Genomic DNA, 8,497 nt, shown 5'->3' with positions numbered 1-8,497 from the left:
GGAGACACTAAAAGCACCATAGTAGAACACAGATAAAGCTTCCAAGTTGATGTAATAGCCAGTAAGAAGTAGTACAATTCATGTTATAGGTATCGATTATTGACTTCTTAGCTTGCTTTGGTGACTTGAACATGAGCTAGGACCTTAAGATTCTGCATTAAAGGAGGACTAGCAGCCGAGTTGCACTGGAGAATGTGGAAAATGTTCATATGTAGTAAAAACCTGAGAAATCCTTCCGTTTTCGTCATTTGTTATCGAATTGACTTAAAGCCCGATCGTCACATTGGCCGCTCTTCTCTCTGAAACGGTTGTACTTATCGTCTACAAAGCTTTGTCGCGTGCTGCGGTATGCGGAGACACTAAAAGCACCATAGTAGAACACAGATGAAGCTTCTAAGTTGAAGTAATATCCAGTAAGATGTAGTACAATTCAAGTCTTAGGTATCGATTATTGACTTTTCACCATTCTTTGGTGCCTTGGACATGAGCTGGGACCTTAAAATTCTGCATGAACGGAGGACTAGCAGCCGAGTTGCTTGGGAGAATGTGAAAAGTGTTCATATGTAGTAAAAACCTGAGAAATCCGTCCGTATTCGTCATTTGTTATCGAATCGTCTTAAAGTCAGATCGTCACATTGGCGCTCTTCTCTCTGAAACGGTTGTACTTATCGTCTGCAAAGCTATGTCGCGTGCTGCGGTATGCGGAGACACTAAAAGCACCATAGTAGAAGACAGATGAAGCTTCTAAGGCGATGTAATAGCCAGTAAGAAGTAGTACAATTCAAGTTTTAGGTATCGATTATTGACATTTTAGCTGCCCTTGGTGCCTTGGACATGAGCTAGGACCTTAAGATTCTGCATGAAAGGAGGACTAGCAGCCGAGTTGCAGGGGAGAATGTAAAAAGTGTTCATATGTAGTAAAAACCTGAGAAATCCGTTCGTTATCGTCATTTGTTATCGAATCGACTTAAAGCCAGATCGTCACGTTAGCCGCTCTTCTCTCTGAAACGGTTGTACTTATCGACTGCAAAGCTATGTCGCGTGCTGCGGAATGCGGAGACACTAAAAGCACCATAGTAGAACACAGATGAATCTTCTAAGATGATGTAATAGTCAGTAAGAAGTAGTACGATTCAAGTTTTAAGTATCGATTATTGACTTTTTAGCTGGCTTTGGTACCTTGGACATGAGCTAGGACCTTATGATTCTGCATGAAAGGAGGACTAGCAGAACAGTTGCACGGGAGAATGTGAAAAGTGTTCATATGTAGTAAAAACCTAAGAAATCCGTCCGTTTCCGCCATTTGTTATCGAATCGACTTAAAGCCAGATCGTCACATTGGCCGCCCTACTCTCTGAAACGGTTGTACTTATAGTCTGCAAAGCTATGTCGCGTGCTGCGGTATGTGGAGACACTAAAAGCACCATAGTAGAACACAGATGAAGCTTCTAAGCTGATGTAATAGCCAGTAAGAAGTAGTACAATTCAAGTTATAGGTATCGATTATTGACTTCTTAGCTTGCTTTGGTGACTTGAACATGAGCTAGGACGTTAAGATTCTGCATGAAAGGAGGACTAGCAGCCGAGTTGCACTGGAGAATGTGGAAAATGTTCATATGTCGTAAAAACCTGAGAAATCCTTACGTTTTCGTCATTTGATATCGAATTGACTTAAAGCCAGATCGTCACATTGGCCGCTCTTCTCTCTGAAACGGTTGTACTTATCGTCTGCAAAGCTATGCCGCGTGCTGCGGAATGCGGAGACACTAAAAGCACCATAGTAGAACACAGATGAAGCTTCTAAGTTGATGTAATAGCCAGTAAGAAGTAGTACAATTCAAGTTTTAGGTATCGATTATTGACTTTTTAGCTGGCTTTGGTGTCTTGGACATGAGCTAGGGCCTTAAGATTCTGCATGAAAGGAGGATTAGCAGCCGAGTAGCGAGGGAGAAAGTGAAAAGTGTTCATATGTAGTAAAAACCTGAGAACTCCGTCCGTTTTCGTCATTTGTTATCGAATCGACGTAAAGCCAGATTGTCACATTGGCCGCTCTTCTCTCTGAAACAGTTGTACTTATCGTCTGCAAAGCTATGTCGCGTGCTGCGGTATGCGGAGACACTAAAAGCACCATAGTAGATCACAGATGAAGCTTCTAAGTTGATGTAATAGGCAGTAAGAAGTAGTGCAATTCAAGTTATAGGTATCGATTATTGACTTTTTAGCTGGCTTTGGTGCCTTGGAGAGGAGCTAGGACCTTAAGATTCTGCATGAAAGGAGGACTAGCAGCCGAGTTGCACGGGAGAATGTGAAAAGTGTTCATATGTAGTAAAAACCTGAGAAATCCGTCCGTTATCGTCATTTGTTATCGAATCGACTGAAAGCCAGATCGTCACATTGGCCGTTCTTCTCTCTGAAACGGTTGTACTTATCGTCTGCAAAGCTATGTCGCGTGCTGCGGTATGCAAAGACACTAGAATCACTATAGTAGAACACAGATGAAGCTTCTATGTTGAAGTAATATCCAGAAAGATGTAGTACAATTCAAGTCTTAGGTATCGATTATTGACTTTTTACTATTCTTTGGTGACTTGGACATGAGCTAGGACCTTAAAATTCTGCATGAACGGAGGACTAGCAGCCGAGTTGTAGGGGAGAATGTAAAAAGTGTTCATATGTATTAAAAACCTGAAAAATCCGTTCGTTATCGTCATTTGTTATCGAATCGCCTTGAAGCCAGATCGTCACATTAGCCGCTCTTCTCTCTGAAACGGTTGTACTTATCGACTGCAAAGCTATGTCGCGTGCTGCGATATGCGGAGACACTAAAAGCACCATAGTAGAACACAGATGAAGCTTCTAAGATGATGTAATAGTCAGTAAGATGTAGTACAATTCAAGTTTTAGGTATCGATTATTGACTTTTTAGCTGGCTTTGGTGCCTTGGACATGAGTTAGGACCTTAAGATTCTGCATGAAAGGAGGTCTAGCAGCCGAGTTGAACGGGAGAATGTGAAAAGTGTTCATATGTTGTAAAAACCTGAGAAATCTGTCCGTTTTCGTCATTTGTTATCGAATCGACTTAAAGCCAGATCGTCACATTAGCCGCTCTTCTTTCTGAAACGGTTGTACTTATCTTCTGCAAAGCTATGTCGCGTGCTGCGGTATGTGGAGATACTAAAAGCACCATAGTAGAACACAGATGAAGCTTCTAAGTTGATGTAATAGCCAGTAAGAAGTAGTACAATTCAAGTTTTAGGTATCGATTATTCACTTTTTAGCTGGCTTTGGTGCCTTGGACATGAGCTAGGACTTTAAGATTGTGCATGAAAGGAGGACTAGTAGCCGAGTTGCACGGGAGAATGTGAAAAGTGTTCATATGTAGTAAAAACCTGAGAAATCCGTCCGTTTTCGTCATTTGTTATCGAATCGACTTAAAGCCAGATCGTCACATTGGCCGCTCTTCTCTCTGAAACGGTTGTACTTACCGTCTGCAAAGCTATGTCGCGTGCTGCGGTATGCGGAGACACTAAAAGCATCATAGTAGAACACAGATGAAGCTTCTAAGTTGATGTAATAGGCAGTAAGAAGTAGTACAATTCAAGTTTTAGGCATCGATTATTGACTTTTTAGGTGGCTTTGGTGCCTTGGACATGAGCTAGGACCTTATGATTCTGCATGAAAGGAGGACCAGCAGCCCAGTTGCACGGGAGAATGTGAAAAGTGTTCATATGTAGTAAAAACCTAGGAAATCCGTTCGTTTCCGCCATTTGTTATCGAATCGACTTAAAGCCAGATCGTCACATTGGCCGCTCTTCTCTCTGAAACGGTTGTACTTATCTACATCTACATCTACATCCGTACTCCGCAAGCCACCTGACGGTGTGTGGCGTCTGCAAAGCTATGTCGCGTGCTGCGGTATGTGGAGACACTAAAAGCACCATAGCAGAACACAGATGAAGCTTCTAAGCTGATGTAGTAGCCAGTAAGAAGTAGTACAATTCAAGTTTTAAGTATCGATTATTGACTTCTTAGCTTGCTTTGGTGACTTGAACATGAGCTAGGACCTTAAAATTCTGCATGAAAGGAGGACTAGCAGCCGAGTTGAATGGGAGAATGTGAAAAGTGTTAATATATAGTAAAAACCTGAGTAATCAGTCCGTTTTCGTCATTTGTTGTCGAATCGACTTAAAGCCAGATCGTCACATTGGCCGCTCTTCTCTCTGAAACAGTTGTACTTATCGTCTGCAAAGCTATGTCGCGTGCTGCGGTATGCGGAGACACTAAAAGTATCATAGTAGAACACAGATGAAGCTTCTAAGTTGATGTAATAGCCAGTAAGAAGTAGTACAATTCAAGTTTTAGTTATCGATTATTGACTTTTTTGGTGGCTTTGGTGCCTTGGACATGAGCTGGGACCTTAAGATTCTGCATGAAAGGAGGACTAGCAGCCGAGCTGCAGGGGAGAATGTAAAAAGTGTTCATATGTAGTAAAAACCTGAGAAATCCGTTCGTTATCGTCATTTGTTATCGAATCGACTTAAAGCCAGATCGTCACATTAGCCGCTCTTCTCTCTGAAACGGTTGTACTTATCGACTGCAAAGCTATGTCGCGTGCTGCGGAATGCGGAGACACTAAAAGCACCATAGTAGAACACAGATGAATCTTCTAAGATGATGTAATAGTCAGTAAGAAGTAGTACGATTCAAGTTTTAAGTATCGATTATTGACTTTTTAGCTGGCTTTGGTACCTTGGACATGAGCTAGGACCTTATGATTCTGCATGAAAGGAGGACCAGCAGCCCAGTTGCACGGGAGAATGTGAAAAGTGTTCAAATGTAGTAAAAACCTAAGAAATCCGTCCGTTTCCGCCATTTGTTATCGAATCGACTTAAAGCCAGATCGTCACATTGGCCGCTCTTCTCTCTGAAACGGTTGTACTTATCTACATCTACATCTACATCCGTACTCCGCAAGCCACCTGACGGTGTGTGGCGTCTGCAAAGCTATGTCGCGTGCTGCGGTATGTGGAGACACTAAAAGCACCATAGCAGAACACAGATGAAGCTTCTAAGCTGATGTAATAGCCAGTAAGAAGTAGTACAATTCAAGTTTTAAGTATCGATTATTGACTTCTTAGCTTGCTTTGGTGACTTGAACATGAGCTAGGACCTTAAAATTCTGCATGAAAGGAGGACTAGCAGCCGAGTTGAATGGGAGAATGTGAAAAGTGTTCATATGTAGTAAAAACCTGAGAAATCAGTCCGTTTTCGTCATTTGTTGTCGAATCGACTTAAAGCCAGATCGTCACATTGGCCGCTCTTCTCTCTGAAACAGTTGTACTTATCGTCTGCAAAGCTATGTCGCGTGCTGCGGTATGCGGAGACACTAAAAGTATCATAGTAGAACACAGATGAAGCTTCTAAGTTGATGTAATAGCCAGTCAGAAGTAGTACAATTCAAGTTTTAGGTATCGATTATTGACTTTTTTGGTGGCTTTGGTGCCTTGGACATGAGCTAGGACCTTAAGATTCTGCATGAAAGGAGGACTACCAGCCGGGTTGCAGGGGAGAATGTGAAAAGTGTTCATATGTAGTAAAAACCTGAGAAATCCGTTCGTTATCGTCATTTGTTATCGAATCGACTTAAAGCCAGATCGTCACATTGGCCGCTCTACTCTCTGAAACGGTTGTACTTATAGTCTGCAAAGCTATTTCGCGTGCTGCGGTATGTGGAGACACTAAAAGCACCATAGTAGAACACAGATGACGCTTCTAAGCTGATGTAATAGCCAGTAAGAAGTAGTACAATTCAAGTTATAGGTATCGATTATTGACTTCTTAGCTTGCTTTGGTGACTTGAACATGAGCTAGGACCTTAATATTCTGCATGAAAGTAGGACTAGCAGCCGAGTTGCACTGGAGAATGTGGAAAATGTTCATATGTAGTAAAAACCTGAGAAATCCGTCCGTTATCGTCATTTGTTATCGAATCGACTGAAAGCCAGATCGTCACATTGGCCGCTCTTCTCTCTGAAACGGTTGTACTTATCGTCTGCAAAGCTATGTCGCGTGCTGCGGTATGCAAAGACACTAAAATCACTATAGTAGAACACAGATGAAGCTTCTATGTTGAAGTAATATCCAGAAAGATGTAGTACTATTCAAGTCTTAGATATCGATTATTGACTTTTTACTATTCTTTGGTGACTTGGACATGAGCTAGGACCTTAAAATTCTGCATGAAGGGGGGACTAGCAGCCGAGTTGTAGGGGAGAATGTAAAAAGTGTTCATATGTATTAAAAACCTGAGAAATCCGTTCGTTATCGTCATTTGTTATCGAATCGCCTTAAAGCCAGATCGTCACATTAGCCGCTCTTCTCTCTGAAACGGTTGTACTTATCGACTGCAAAGCTATGTCGCGTGCTGCGGTATGCGGAGACACTAAAAGCACCATAGTAGAACACAGATGAAGCTTCTAAGATGATGTAATAGTCAGTAAGATGTAGTACAATTCAAGTTTTAGGTATCGATTATTGACTTTTTAGCTGTCTTTGGTGCCTTGGACATGAGTTAGGACCTTAAGATTCTGCATGAAAGGAGGTCTAGCAGCCGAGTTGTACGGGAGAATGTAAAAGGTGTTCATATGTAGTAAAAACCTGAGAAATCCGTTCGTTATCGTCATTTGTTATCGAATCGACTTAAAGCCAGATCGCCACATTAGCCGCTCTTCTCTCTGGAACGGTTGTACTTATCGTCTGCAAAGCTATGTCGAGTGCTGCGGTATGCGGAGACACTAAAAGCACCATAGTAGAACACAGATGAAGCTTCTAAGATGATGTAATAGTCAGTAAGAAGTAGTACAATTCAAGTTTTAAGTATCGATTATTGACTTTTTAGCTGCCTTTGGTACCTTGGACATGAGCTACGACCTTAAGATTCTGCATGAAAGGAGGACTAGCAGCCGAGTTGCACGGGAGAATGTGAAAAGTGTTCATATGTAGTAAAAACCTAAGAAATCCGTCCGTTTCCGCCATTTGTTATCGAATCGACTTAAAGCCAGATCGTCACATTGGCCGCTCTTCTCTCTGAAACGGTTGTACTTATCTACATCTACATCTACATCCGTACTCCGCAAGCCACCTGACGGTGTGTGGCGTCTGCAAAGCTATGTCGCGTGCTGCGGTATGTGGAGACACTAAAAGCACCATAGCAGAACACAGATGAAGCTTCTAAGCTGATGTAATAGCCAGTAAGAAGTAGTACAATTCAAGTTTTAAGTATCGATTATTGACTTCTTAGCTTGCTTTGGTGACTTGAACATGAGCTAGGACCTTAAAATTCTGCATGAAAGGAGGACTAGCAGCCGAGTTGAATGGGAGAATGTGAAAAGTGTTCATATGTAGTAAAAACCTGAGAAATCAGTCCGTTTTCGTCATTTGTTGTCGAATCGACTTAAAGCCAGATCGTCACATTGGCCGCTCTTCTCTCTGAAACAGTTGTACTTATCGTCTGCAAAGCTATGTCGCGTGCTGCGGTATGCGGAGACACTCAGAGCATCATAGTAGAACACAGATGAAGCTTCTAAGTTGATGTAATAGCCAGTAAGAAGTAGTACAATTCAAGTTTTAGGTATCGATTATTGACTTTTTAGCTGCCGTTGGTGCCTTGGACATGAGCTAGGACCTTAAGATTCTGCATGAAAGGAGGACTAGCAGCCGAGTTGCACGGGAGAATGTGAAAAGTGTTCATATGTAGTAAAAACCAGAGAAATCCGTCCGTGTTCGACATTTGTTATCGAATCGACTTTAAGCCAGATCGTCACATTGGCCGCTCTTCTCTCTGAAAAGGTTGTACTTATCGTCTGCAAAGCTATGTCGAGTGCTGCGGCATGCGGAGACACTAAAAGCACCATAGTAGAACACAGATGAAGCTTCTAAGTTGATGTAATAGCCAGTAAGAAGTAGTACAATTCAAGTTGTAGGTATCGATTATTGACTTTCTAGCTGGCTTTGGTGCCTTGGACATGAGCTAGGACCTTAAGATTCTGCATGAAAGGAGGACTAGCAGCCGAGTTGAGCGGGAGAATGTGAAAAGTGTTCATATGTAGTAAAAACCGGAGAAATCCGTTCGTTATCGTCATTTGTTATCGAATCGACTTAAAGCCAGATCGTCACATTAGCCACTCTTCTCCCTGAAACGGTTGTACTTATCGACTGCAAAGCTATGTCGCGTGCTGCGGTATGCGGAGACACTAAAAGCACCATAGTAGAACGCAGATGAAGCTTCCAAGATGATGTAATAGTCATTAAGAAGTAGTACAATTCCAGTTTTAGGTATCGATTATTGACTTTTTAGCTGGCTTTGGTGCCTTGGACATGAGTTAGGACCTTAAGATTCTGCATGAAAGGAGGTCTAGCAGCCGAGTTGCACGGGAGAATGTAAAAAGTGTTCATATGTAGTAAAAACCTAAGAAATCCGTCCGTTTCCGCCATTTGT

This window comes from Schistocerca gregaria, unplaced genomic scaffold (assembly GCF_023897955.1).
Source record: "Schistocerca gregaria isolate iqSchGreg1 unplaced genomic scaffold, iqSchGreg1.2 ptg000327l, whole genome shotgun sequence".
Taxonomy (NCBI): Eukaryota; Metazoa; Arthropoda; class Insecta; order Orthoptera; family Acrididae; genus Schistocerca; species Schistocerca gregaria.
The sequence above is the reverse complement of the archived record's forward strand: the minus strand, read 5'-3'. Positions refer to the sequence as shown.